The sequence below is a fragment of the Arvicanthis niloticus genome, chromosome 29 (genome assembly GCF_011762505.2).
Source record: "Arvicanthis niloticus isolate mArvNil1 chromosome 29, mArvNil1.pat.X, whole genome shotgun sequence".
NCBI classification, from domain to species: Eukaryota; Metazoa; Chordata; class Mammalia; order Rodentia; family Muridae; genus Arvicanthis; species Arvicanthis niloticus.
In genome coordinates, this window is record NC_133437.1 from 18,099,296 (window position 1) to 18,113,836 (window position 14,541).

Sequence of the window (14,541 nt, forward strand, 5' to 3'; positions counted from 1 at the left end):
TCTCTCCAACATGTAGAGGCAACGGGAGTGAGTTTCCAGCAGTCCTGGGTTCTATAGTAAAGACCCACTCTTAAAAACAACACAACACAACAGCAACAACAAAAACAACAGCAATGACAATACCTTTTAAAAACTAATATCTTTTTCAATATTTTTTTCAAAGCGTAGGGCTGGGCATACAGTTCATTTGGTAGAGGATTTGCCTAGCATACATGAAGCTCTCGGCTTGATCTCCAGCACAGCATAAGCCTGGTGTGGAGGGGTACACCTAGTATCACAATACTTTGGAGGTGGAGGCAGAAGGATCAAAAGTTCAGGGTCACCAGGGCAGTGGTGGCGCATGCCTTTAATCCCAGCACTTGGGAGGCAGAGGCAGGCGGATTTCTGAGTTCAAGGCCAGCCTGGTCTACAGAGTGAGTTCCAGGACAGCCAGGGCTACACAGGGAAACCCTGTCTCAAAAAAAAAAAAAAAAAAAAAAAAAGTTCAGGGTCTTTCCTCAACTACACCGCAAGTTTGAGGACTGCCTGGTTTCGGTAAGAAAGTGACTCAAAAATGACAAATTTAAAGTCCTAAGCTGTGGGAAACTGCTGGCTCCGACCTTTAGTAACCCTCAGGTACAGTGATATCACACAGGCCATCCCTAACGCCGCCACTGCCACCACTGCCACCACCTGCTTTTATGTTTCCTTTGCACGTTTGTTTCCCATGAGTAATACTTCAAGACTGGCCTATTCCATTAGTTTGTTCAGAGGAAACTTTTCAAGCTTTGCTGGTGCTACAGCTGCCCAGGACCTGTTTGCCCTGTGTGATGGGCCACACTACAGCTGCATACTTACCCTCTGCTAGCCCACAGCCACCACCATTCTTGGGAGAAATGTCTTTTCAAGTCTTTCACCTATGTTTTAATGCGATGAATGAGTTATGGTTTTTTTCTGGTGAATTATATGGGTTTCTTTTTTAATTTATTTCTTTTTATTTTATGTACATTTGTGTTTTTGCCTGAATGTATGTCTGTGAGGGCATCAGATTACCTGGAACTGGAGTTCTGGATAGTCATCAGCTACCATGTAAACGCTGGGGATTGAACTCAGGTCCTCTAGAAGAGTAGCCTGTACTCTTAACCACTGAGCCATCTCTCCAGCCCATTATATGGGTTTCTAACTCTATAGTTTTTGAAGTTCCTTTAACTGTTAACTGTTTACCACCTATATGATTTGCAAGAAGTTTTCCTTGTTCTATAAATGGCTTTTCCCCTCTTGTGTGTCACTTACACACACCCACATACACACTCTGACTCCCACACACACACTCACCATATCCACAAACGTGCATATCACCTTATTTTCAGTTTTTGTGCACTGACTAAATTAAGGCATATTTACTAGGATTGCAGTCCTTTTTTTTTTTTTTTTTTTTTTTTAACAATATGACTTCCTTGTGAAGATGTTTTACGGAAACTCTGATGGTTAGTAGGTGGCTCACCACTAGGACACAAAGACACTTGCTCATTGGAAGCAGAGCTAACTTGAGCATCCAGTGCCAAGCAGACAGGCCATCAGCCAAGGTAATCGATTCCCTACAGGCTTAAGTGCAGGAGACTTAACTAGGAGGTGACTGCTGGAAGTATCCCACCCCACCCAAACACACGCAGATACTCCACCCCAGACTCAATGGCCCATCCTTCCAGATAATTATGTCTATCTAGTAATACTTGAAGACCAAGGATGAAGTAAGCAAGATTGCCCCGAGGGTCCTGTTGCTGTCATCTGTGGAGAAGACCCTAATGATGGAACTGCTTCCACTACAAATTGAAATCTACTGAGCACACAGTGAGAGGTAAAGCAGTTACTTCCGCACTTCTGATCTGACTGAAAACTCAGCAACGTAGAAACACGTAGAAGTTACAGTCTGCATCATTGGAGGCGGACTACCTTGATCTGCAGCTGGTGCCCAGAACTAGGTGAAGTTGGGCAGCCCCTTTGCTTGTGAGCCAGTCAAACACAAATCATTTAAGTGCTCTAGAAGCATGCAGAGACAAAGGCTGAAGTTCTTCGGTTGCTCAACAAGGAGGGTGCCCTCACTGAGCCTCCCTCAATCAGGAGGAGCAGAGGCATGATGCAGAGCTCACAGTGGCAACTCTAGAACAAGTTATCAGCTCCTTTTCTTTACAAAGGAAACTATCAGGACTCAGAGAAAGCCAAGGATCTGCCTACAGTCTTGGAGCAAGTGATGAGTTAAAATTGTCTCACTGAACATTAGGGTCGATGCCAAGCCATTATTCCCAGAGCATGACACTGACCCTTGATCTGTATATCGTTCTTTGTGTTAACCATCCCCTTGGCCTGCGCTAGGCTGGCTCTACGGCAACCACAGGAAGGCGGCTGCCTCAGAAGGACAAGGTACATGTCACATGGGTTGAACATTAGCATGGCCACATGCTAATGTTTAAGGAGCAGTTGTCTCACAATTAAGAGTTTGCTACTCATGATTTGGCCTCTCTGTAGCCCGTCTCCTTCCCAGAAGGCAGCACCTTTGGTGGGCCGAGAAGCTTCCTAAAGTGTTGGGTGAGCACTGAGACCAAGCTGCCTTTCGCTGCTTGTGGGAAGAGACTACATAACAGAAAGTTTTCATATATTTCAACCAGGCCATCTTTGGATACAAATAATCCCAAGACCAGTTGTCCAAGGTGTGGTTAGGCGTAAGATATGTGCGTTGCATATCTGTATGGAAGAGGTTCCACACCAGCCAAAAGAAGCTGCAAACAAAGTCCTGGACTCATCTTTCTTTCAATTCTGTACCAAATATCCCCACTGCCTGACCCACAAAACATACTCCATCACGGAGCACAGGGCTACCTGGAGCCTCCAGGCCCAGAAGTATGTAACAGAGCTGGAGAAGATGTGGAAGATACAGACCAGCTAGGAAGGTCCTGGAGAACTGAACCACTAGGCCATGAGTGCAGGTTCTAGAGCACTGCAGGAGCTCCAGAGCCGGCTGTGTCCCCTACAGGCTGAAGCCTTGCTGAAGGGTTGCCTATCTGAGGAGAAACAGTAGAGGTGAAAGAGTACGAGGGGCTGCTCACGTTTCTGGAAGAGGCCTGGAAACAATTGTTTCCACCATCTAGGCCCAGTCTTGCAGTCCCACCAGAGGCCCCGGAGCCACAGAAGAGATAGTGGAGGGCTCAGAGATGCAGAGAGATGGGAGCTCACTCGGCCATAGGTTCTGGCTGTGGAGCCTAGCCAGAGTGTAGGAGAGACGACAGCACTGTTCAGGTGCCTGGCAGACAGCCTACCCCGCACCTCAGACTTCAGAACCTTCTTCCTGATTTGTATTTACACACCTCAGACTTCAGAACCTTCTTCCTGATTTGTATTTACACACATACAAGTTGTATATAAAGCATTTAAAATGGTGCAGATATTTGTCAGTCAAGAATCTGGGATGAGGTTACACTCCAAATTGCTCAATAACACCTACACCTTCATAGCGAGACATGACCATGGCTTAAAAAAAAAATGAGCAAAGGTCTTGAACAGAATTTGCTTCTTAAAGGTATACAAATGGCCACAGAAAGAACATGGCCACTGCTAAGAACCACTAGACATCTCTAATCCCGAGGGAAATGCGAATCAGAATCACAGTAAGCTATTGCCTCTCCTCTGTAGGACACCTACTATCTGAAGGGTATTCATGTATTTTATAATTCAATCATCAGCATTTTTATTCTCATTTCAAATACTTTTTATTTCTTGTCAGACCTGTGAGTTTTTTTGAAATGTGTTTTCAAACTTGCAAACGAAGCCAAGTGCGGTGCCACATGCCTGTTCTCCTAGCAGGAAACTGACGCTGTGCTGTTAAGAGTTTGAGGTTGGACTGGGGTATACAGCAAGTGCATAGCCAGCCAGAGAGCACAGGAGAGTTGATGCTGTCTGCTTACGCTCCTCTGCAATGAATAGCTCTTGCTTATGCTGGTCCTCTGCCTCTAAATGGCATGTTCATCTTCCTTCAGTTAGGAGTGTTTTCATATTTTGGCACACTTCTGTATGCTCCCTGGTATTATCTAATCAGTGAGTATAGTTGAATGGTTTTTTTACCATTCAACTATTCAAGAATAGTATGGATACCTTATCTCTGTAAACTTGAGGACTGCCTTAGCAGTCGGCTTTTTTGTCACTGTGATAGAGGTCTTGCCATAAACAACTTGAAGAGAGAAAGAGATCTTAGCTCACAAAGGCTTCATTTCATGGTCCTCTGTGTGTTCCTGCAGACTTTTAAACCATGTTACCTGAGGACAGACATTCTCATCTCTCATACTCACATATATACCCAAGCATCTAGGCACAACAAAAAGCTGTTGTAGACCTTTAAAATGAGGGAGAGAGAGTGGGGAGGAAGGAGAGGGAGAGGGAGAGAGAGAGATGGCTCAGTGATTAAAAGTGCATACAGCTCTTACAAAGGACCCTAGTTAGGTTCCCAGCAGCTCACGACAATCTGTAATTCCAGCCTTGACACCCTGTTCTGGCATCTTTGGGTACCTGTGTTCATATATATATTCTACACAAAGACACACAAATATACATGTAAAAAGTATGTACTTAAAAAGTATTTGGTTGAAAGAGCTAACAATTACTGATCAAGTAAGACACAAGAAAGCTTGGGTAGGACTCTATTGATAATACATTTATTTGAGACTAATACTTAACCAAACTTAGAATGATTTAAATAGGCGATTACAACTACTCGGACTACTTAAATTCATCTCAAGTCTTTGACTTTATATTGTTTTATAAAAACTTCCAAAAATAACTCAGTACTTATCAAACCTGGCCTCGTACTCAAAAGAAAAATGAATAATAAAGCCAGCTCGAGCCCTGCCTTCCTTTATGATCTCCTGACCGAATAAAGATTTACTTATAATACAAATATATTTCATTTTCAGAAATTGAGGACTACATCTGAGTTGCTTCTTGGACAAGTTAGAATATAGTACTGACTCTGTGAATAACTATGTTTTAAAATGTTAGAGATTGAAAATGATTCTAGACTCTTCCCTTTATCTAATGTCAACCGTATCTTCAAATTTATGAGGTGATTTTTTCCCCAATCTCCACAAATAATAAAGAACAGCATCTGCCCTGCATTTGAGCTCAAATAAATGCACATTCTTTTGAAATGAAAATATTGACAATGAGCACAAAATTAGAAAAGAAAGAAAAGCAATGCATATAAATCACCAGACTCTTGGGAGGGGGTGTAAGGAAATCTAAGAACTGTACTTTTCATGATTGTACGTCTTCTCTTGAAAACAAATCACTTTCCCAACTGTGCATGGCTTGACAGGTCCAAGGATGACATCAGCTCTTTCACTATGCACTATCTGCTTTCCTTCAGATAACTCAACAGCACTTCATCAAGTTTTAATGATTGAGATGAATTAGAAACCAATGGGGGTTTGAGTTTAAATTCCTTTAACTGCCATGCATCATGTATTCCTGGCCTTAGACCTACTTTTGAACACCCCTGAGAATTTATATTGCCCATGGTTTTCTCTGTTTCTAGAAATAGAAGTGAGCAAGTGAAGGAACATACACTCCTTAAAGTTCTAATAGTGTCGTTCAAAATGTATCAAATTACATTATTGTGCTTCAGGAATCCACACCAACCATCCTCTTTCCAGACTGACTTAGCCCAATAAGTATAATAACCTTAGTACTGTTGTTCCTTCTCAGGAAAGTCACATACAGTATTTGTGGTATAGTGTCTTTCAGTAGTGGACAGACACTGACTCAGTAAGGTGATGGTGCAAAGGTCATGTAAGAAATTAGGCTGTTGTTCAAAATGAAAAGAGCAAGCTGTGAACTGCACTTGCAGCTTCCAAGAACTTTCCTGTGACTATCAGGTAGTAATTCCTGCATTCCAGACATCTGGTCTACCCCTCAGCTCTTCTACCAATACTGCTCACTTTTGAATGTACATGCAAATTTCCTGCTTTGGTTGATTAACCTTGGATCAGAATTCAGCATTTCTTTTTCTTTAAAGATTATGTATGTGGGTGCGGGGTGCGGCAGAGAATGCATGAGTCTAAGGAGGCCATAGACACCAACCAGATCTTGATGAAGTTGGAGATTTCAGGTGTGTATAAGCAACCTGATGTGGGTGCTGGGAATAGAACTTGGGTTCTCTGGAACAGGTCCTCAGGGCAAGTAGAACATACCCATAACTTCTGAGCCATCTCTCCAGCCTGCAATTCAGCATTTCTGATAAATTTCTAAGTAGTGCCCACCTGAGTGGCTAGTTCTCTGACCACAATGTGAGTAGCGCTATATCCCAGATTTGATGATCCCTAATTTGAAGATTAAGCCTTATAATTTAATATATTTATATACATATTCTATTTAAGACATAAAAGTTGACATTTCAGTGCTGGCTGAGGATCTGGCTCTGTAGTGGAGCACTTGCCTAACATGTACAGGACCCCTAAGCTCAACCCCTAGCACCACACACAAGACCTTAAATCTTATAACTGATTTTTGAAGGGTTTATAAACCCTTCCCCCAAATTCTTAATTTGGCTCTATAGCAATGTACATTGTCTTTCTGAATATCCAATGCCAGAATGTTTTTCAATACTAGTGTAATTGGGTGTGTCTGGCCAAAACACAATTCAGGTCAGCTAGCAGGATGATTTTGAAGTTTGACTTAGATGCATAGTTATTTGTCCTATATTCCTGATGTCTGTGCTGGCTAGTCTTATATCAATTTGACATATAACAGAGTTATCAGAAAAGAGGGAACTTTAATTGAGAAGATACCTCCACAAGATCCGGCTGTAAGGAATATTCTTTATTAATGATTGATGGGGGAGGATCTACTTCATTGTAGTTCTTGCCATCTCTGGGCATGTGCTCCTGGGTTCTATAAGAAAGTAGGCTGAGCAAGCCAGTAATCAGCATTCCTCTATGGCCTCTGCATCAGCTCCTGCCTCCACGTTTCTGCCCTTTTTGAGTTCTCCTGACTTCCTTCGATGATAAACAATATGAGAATGTAAACCAAGCAAACCCTTTCCTCTCCAACTTGCTTTTTGGTTATGGTGTTTTATCACTGCAATAGAAACTCTAACTAAGACAATGTCCTATGATGCCAACATTCAGAAAGAAAACTTAGACTCCCAATAAGTGGCAGTGAGCTGAGTATCTACATGGAAGAGGTTCCAAAATTGATAGTAAGGTGGTTGTAGGCTTCTTCCCAGAGCCTCCCTGAGACTTTGCTTGGACTGTGGGTCTGACTTCTACACAGAAACTCCTGTGATCTTATAGAAGTGTTGAGGTTGGATGCAGACAAGCTCTCATCATCTCCCAGAAAGATTTCATAGAAAAGGCAAGTACCGCCTCTGTGTGCCCAAGAGGCTGCTTCCCAGCCTTTGCCTCTGTATAAGGGAAGACAGGTCACTCTGGCCCATCCTTTGACACCTGTGCATCTGTGTGGCTGTCAGAATGGTATCTGAGACACCTGTTGTTCTGTCACTGTGTCTCAGAAGACAAAAAGCATCCTCACCCAACACCATCATAAGAGCCCATCCTGTCTCTGGGCCCAGTGAGTCTGTCTCTTTACCTCTTGAACATAAAAGCAATTTCCTGGAATGTCCTGGAATGGTTAAATGAGGTCTCCTCATTTAACCACAGTCAGAGGGAAACTGGGAAAATTTATTGTCCCTGTGTTTTCTACTCAAAGATTAGTGGCAAACACTCTGTTCCAATAAAAAGTAAAGGTGTTTTTTTTTTTATTCAGTGTCAGTTTATGAAAAATAACAGAGGCATCAAATGGGATTAGAGAGAATATACAGAAGTATTATAAGGTCCCTTAGTGTGGGGAAATGCAAGAATAGATAATTTTCATTATCCTTTTGACCTAACTCACTGTATGTATTTCATTTACAATTAAATTTTTTTAAAAAGAACAAAGGAGAAGGGAAACAAAGCAATACTGTGCTTATGTTGGACACCACTCCCCTGCCCTCCCCTTCCCCCAACCCCCATAAGTGTGGGAACTCTGCTCAGTGCTTTGGGGCCAGAGTTAATAGTTCGGTTTCTCTACATGGTATAGATCTGTATACCGCCTCGGTTGACAGTAATAAATTAGGGTGTCTTGATAAAGACCAAACTCATCAATTTTTCCAAAATCTGTATTTGATTAATTCTACAAAGGTCTAGGTCAAAGTTATTCCTCAAAGCTTATTATTTTAACAAAGAAACCCAAGGTTTTCAGGTTTGTCAGAAAATTCATTATCACCGCACAATGGCAAAAGGTCACAAAATGCCTCCTTTCCACAAGACAAATCTCTTTTGCTCAACAACCCAGTCCCCTAGCAGAACCAAGAAAAACCTCTGACATTTCAGATCCTTTTGCTTCAGGGAAAATAAATGTTCCCTAGATCGTGGAGGAAAATGACAAACAAATTAATGAAAAACAGATACGTTCCTGCAGCAGACCAGCTAGGCTAGGCCACATACACTCAAAGTCAAGCTTTCACCCTCAGGTCCCTGCCACCTCTGCAGAGTGACACAATGGCGTCAGCGCTGTTCTCACAGAAAGCTGTCCACACACCGCAGCACTGCAAATTAAAAAATCATGCATCAGAAAAACAGAAAGAGAAACTCCAGTGTTTAACACTGTCTGGAACTGTGAACGTGTAAGTACAAGCATTCTGGAAGGGACTCAGCCCCTTCTCACAGTGCACATGCAGAACTTGACTGAATTTAGCAGTGTTGAGTTTTTCCACATCCTGAAAGTTTCTTCTTTTAATTATGCATCATTTGTACCTCTGAACACATGCTCCCCCCATATCTTCAGCTTCCACTGAAAACTAATTTTAACCTCAAGAACATTTCCTCGTTCCTTCTTTCTTTCCTTCCTTCCTCTCTTTCCTTTTTCTTTTGAGCCAAGCAGTATAGACAAAGCCAGAGGTCCCCATGGCCAGCTGGGTGCCACTGCTAACAGGTTTAATTTGCCCTTTCGGGATCCTTCAGTTACTCATTTGAACAATATAGATATGTGGAATTGCACGTCTATATTGTTTACAATACATGCATGCACACATGGTACGGCACATGTCTAGCATACATGTGTGCTGCTTTTTCCTCTCATACACTTGGTTTCATATAAAATGTTTTGTCTGCTTTAGTTTTGTTTGCCGTATGCCTTAGTGCTCACCAGTTTAATGTGATGACTTTCCATGGGCGCTGTTTTGCCTCTGAGGGAGACGTGGTGACTTCTGGAGAAGTCACTAATGGGAAGAGACCAAGGACACTGACAATTACAATGTACACATCAGCACCATAACAGAGAATCATCTACACAAAGTGTCAAGAATGCCAAGAAAGCCCCTGTTAGGCTCTTCCTCCTCTGGCCCACAGTGTAGCCAGTGGTTCATTCAGCCAGTCATGCACAGTGTACGTTCAGCTGAATCCTTAACCATGGCTGCCTGTTCCTTTTCACCACACCAGCCCTCTTCCCTGCATGCCTCTTTCTTAATCCATTCCTGCTGCTGTAACAAACACCCCGGGTCACACACCTCATAAATATCAGGCATTTATTGTTCACAGTCGTGGAGGCCAAGAAGCCCAAGATCAAGGAATCTGCAGATGTGGTGTCTATAAAGGGCTTAATCTCCAAGTTCAAGAAGGTTCCCTGTGGCTGTGACCTCTTAAGGCAAATGGGAAACCTTTGCCTTTCATTTAATTTCAAAATTAAATGAAAGGCAAAGGTGAAAAAGGGAAGAATCTCTCTTCCTCAGGCCCTTTTGTGAGGGCACTAACTGACCCGTCCATCCTATTCATGGTGGAGGCGCCAAATCACTCCACCTTGGGACCCTAGCTCTCAGCACCTTGGAGTCAAGTTTCAGAAGGCCATGGCATCTAACCACGGCAACCCCTGCAAGCTACCAAGGTCTCTGAATGCCCTGGCTCCTTCTCAGTTGACCGCCTTGTACATCTCCTAAAGCTAGTCACCAGGGCACTCATCCCTCCCTTGGCTTTGCCACCAACTGTCCATTCCTCCTCTGTGGTACCAGGCTGGCTTCCTAGAACCATGCTACGCTGTTACTATGGAGATGAACTGTGAGATGTCCTGGTCTAGCATCAGGGATTGTGCCAGGTTTGCTAAGTGACTGACTGACTGACTGACAGACTGACTGAGATATAGTATTACAGATTGTAGAGGCCAGTGAGGAATGCTTTTTCTTCATGGTTCAGAATTTATTACACATTTTATCTTGGTGACTATTTCTCCCGAAACACATGTTTCAAACAATAAATCAACAAGAAAGCTCCGTTCTCTCTGCTTACAGCCCCTGTGTTGTGACACACTCTCACTGTGCAGAAAACATACTTGGCCCCTGCCAAGAATGAGCGCTCCCTTTGAAGAAGCAGTCCAGCTTGTGGGCAGCTGAGGGGAGGGACAGGTAGTCCTTCTATAGCTATTCCCCTGCCCTGCCTTTCAGGCTGCTCTGGATGGTGGTACCTTGGCCTTCTGTGGCCTCTCACTCCTTCAAGGGGTCTCCAGGAATGGACTGAGACAAAGGTGCTGGCTAGCCTTCATCTCCTTGAATCAAGAAACCTTAAGCATCTACCAAAAACCAACAGCAAAGGAAATCTCAGTAAATCTGTAAATCTAATCCAATAAACCCCTTCAGCTTGCACTTAGTGTTCACTGTGCAGGGTTGTGTGGAGATGGAAAGATGAGTGGGATGTCACCCCCAAGAAGCCGGAGCTCCCCAGGATGGGAGCATATATAAACGGCCACATAGAATGGGAAGCAGAATGAAGTTAGCACTAAAAAGAGGCTTGAGCAGAGAGACTGTAGGAGGAGGAGGAGACCCAGCAGCACGCCCAAAAGCCACTCCCACCTAAAAACAAGAGGGGCTTTACGTGATGGATTTTCTTCGGTTTAAACACAAAGAAGAAAGTGGGATTTCTGAAAGGAGAAATGAGACAGGAACACATCTAGGTTCTCAAGAGTCGCTCGTCAGTGCTTCATCACATGGTTGGCTAGCCTGAGTAGAAATGGGAGCTAACCATCTGAGTTCCCGTCTCGCATATAGGATATCCACCTCAGATCTTAGGAAGGCATCCAGTGTTGTACCAGCCCAGCTCAGTCTCCACTGCTGAGACCAAGCAGCCTGTGTTTTCTATCAAAGATTTTATTGACTTGTTTCTATTGAAGCGTATAGACGCAGCCCTTGACATAATGTCTAACTGCAAAGTTCTTCAGGTCTCTGTCTAGACCTATCCACATTCATCTCTCTAATGTTCATGGAGTCCTGGGGCCAGAAAACATGTAGCTCAGCACAGAGGCCTTTACCAGAGAGGACCAAAGCTTCCTTGGATGAGGAAGCAGATTGATTGGAGGAAGGCACAGATACAGACAGGAAACAGATGCCTAGAATAGGTGGGTGAATAAATACGCTAGTCACAAGCTTTCTTTCCTTGTTCACTTTTGCTCTATTAGTGACCTCCTCGTCTCTTTTTTCCTGTGTTAGAGGCAGAACTTAGGGCCCTATACATATTAGGCAAAGACTTGACCTCTGAATACTACCAACACACACACACACATACACACACACAGGCCAAATGATTATATTTCATCCCTCTAGGTAGAATTCTAATTGACTGAACGAGAGTCTGAAAGGCAGGTAGAATGTGGTTCTAGAAGTTCCAGAGGGTCCCTGCAGTCATGCCATACTTCTATGCAGCGTATTTCCGGGAATTCATCTTAAGACGAAGCTTACTACCTACCTCATGGTCTCCCGGGGCAGCAGGCTGGGTAAGCTCAGGGTCTCCCCCAACTAACAACAACTAGTTGCTAATCGGGCTGGGCTCACGTGGAGGCTCTGCTTCTGAAGCCATAAAGGTCACTGGCAAAAGGCAGTGGCTGAGGCTGTAGGGCTGAAGTCCTACCCTCTACTCAGGGACAGAGAAGACCTTGCTTCCTGTCCTCGCTAGGCTGGCTGCATCTCTGTGTTAGGAAACCTCCCTGCTGTGAAATCCCACATAGCAGGCTTTCTCACCTCCTTGACTGTGGGCAGCCAGAGAAAACACTGTTCTCACAGGCTCCTGGGATTGGGTTAGGCCCTCCAGGTGGTCTCCCTACTAAGGTCATGGGGTAGGCCCTGCAACACTAGAGGCAAATGCCAGGGGAACTGTCTTGGAATCTGGCCACCCACTGTCCCAGATGTGACTTTGTCTGACCTTGAAATGATACCTGGAGATTGAAGGCCAGAGAGCTGAGACTGCAGATGGGATGGGAGAGACACAGGAGATGCCTCTGGGAACCAGAGAAAAGCTTTTGCTGCCTGAATCAGATTACTGAGCTGAGAACAAAAAGCCTGTCATTAGTGAGCATTACCGTGGAACAGAATATCGAAGCATCGGTGTCCTTCCTCTTTAGCTGTTCCTAGATGCTGAGGCATCTTGACTGGAAATGCTATCCTCATACAGTTTGGCCTGAGAAATGTACGTATCTCTAGGAAATAACTTTACATGAGGCCCAAGTGCCTGAATCAGGGACTGCAGCTAGAAAGAAGGGCTCAGAGGCTGTGTGGCTCAGGTCTCGGGCCTCCCCACCCACCCACCTCAGAACTTCCCCAGAGATAACAGCTCCTCAAAGGCTTCCCCTTTTCAGGACACACCCATTTCTGCATTTCCCCAGAGGTCTTTTTGCCTTTCTTCACAGCAATCAGTGGCATTGGAGAGCTTCCTTGTTGCCCTGTTGTCAGGTCTGGACCTGCCAAGGGGCCGAAAACAGAAACTTCTGCAAGAGCTGTCTTTGGGGAAATGTTCAGGAGGGGAGTCAGTGGGCGCAAGCACTTCCCTCCACCTTTTCCACAGGCTGCCCCAGGCTGCTGAGCTAACTGCTGAGCACTGCCTGCCCTCCACATCACTGGTGCAGAAAGCAGTGTCTGGTTCTATTTTAAACAAAGACTGAAAGCTGAGTGTCCTTGCTCTTCCTGACCTGGACCTCACTGTGAGGAGACTAGGAAAGAGTCTAAACAACAAACAGGGATGGAGTTCAGTAATGAAGAGGAAGAGGAGGAGGAGGAGGAAGAGGAGGAGGAGGAGGGGAAGGAGGGGGATGGGGAGGGGGAAGAGGAGGAGGAAGAAGGGGAGGAGGAGGAGGAAGAGGAGGAGGAGGGGGAGGAGGAAGAAAAGAAAGAGAAGGAGGAGGAAGAAAAGGAAGAGGAGGAGGAGGAGGGGGAGGAGGAGGAGGAGGAGGAGGAGGAGGAGGAGGAGGGGGAGGAGGGGGATGGGGAGGGGGAAGAGGAGGAGGAAGAAGGGGAGGAGGAGGAGGAAGAGGAGGAGGAGGGGGAGGAGGAAGAAAAGGAAGAGAAGGAGGAGGAAGAAAAGGAAGAGGAGGAGGAGGGGGAGGAGAAAGAGGAGGAGCAGGAGGAGGAGGAGGGGGAGGAGGGGGAGGGGGAGGGGGAAGAGGAGGAGGAAGAAGGGGAGGAGGAGGAAGAAGAGGAGGAGGGGGAGGAGGAGGGGGAGGAGGGGGATGGGGAGGGAGAAGAGGAGGAGGAAGAAGGGGAGGAGGAAGAGGAAGAGGAGGAGGAGGGGGAGGAGGAAGAAAAGGAAGAGAAGGAGAAGGAAGAAAAGGAAGAGGAGGAGGAGGAGGAGGGGGAGGAGGAAGAAAAGGAAGAGAAGGAGGAAGAAGAGGAGGAAGAGGAGGAGGGGTGGGAAGGGAAAGGAGGTGTCTAGGGAGGGTGTTAGGGCTCAGTTTGTCTGGAAAGCACTTCCTAGCATGCAAATCCATCACTAAAAAAAGGATGAAGAGAAAGGTTGGGGGAGACAGTTTACCTTTTCAGCAGCCATGGGTGTTGGTATCAGGCTCCAAACCCAGTGATGTCACATCTAGGCGACCCCCACATCGTTGCCAAGGCAACAGCCGCACACTCCCAGAATCCACCCGGCTACCTCACCTTTACCTGGGAGATACTACGTCACCGCCCATATAAAACAGACAGGACCCCCCCTGACTCGCTCTCTTATCTCTTCCACCTTCCTCTCCCCACCTTTGCCCTATCCCCTGAATAAACCTCCCCCTTGGAACCCCGTGGTCCGGAGTGGTCTGTTCGGAGCTGCGGTCGGACTTTTTCTTAAAACAACTAGCAATGGGACCAGAAAAAAATTCTTTTAAAATCCCACTTTATATGCAGAAGAACTCCTGAAAGCTCAACTGGGTTGTGATACAAAACAAAATCACCGCAGCTCTTAATTTTGTAATTATTTTGTTTCATCGATTGATGGATTTTATTATTTTGCTTAAGTTGGTTTTTTTGTTTGTTTGTGGGGGGGTTGTTTTGTTGTTGTTGTTGTTTTCTTGTTTTTATGCCTTTTTTATGTTCAACAAATACTTCTTACTACCTTGTGTCTATGGTACTGTAGTCCTGGTATACCACGTACCGTGGTACTCAGTCTTTACCATATATAAAAATCTTCAGGGCAACATGTTAAAAATGCAGCTTCCTTAGAGCCTCCCTCTAAATAGCTC

General features: G+C 44.9%; 1 protein-coding gene across 4 annotated transcripts in view; it reads left to right on the forward strand.

Moving 5' to 3' along the window:
* Arsb (arylsulfatase B) overlaps positions 1-14,541 on the forward strand; it is a 157,774-nt gene that overhangs the window by 104,832 nt on the left and 38,401 nt on the right. The window lies entirely within an intron of this gene.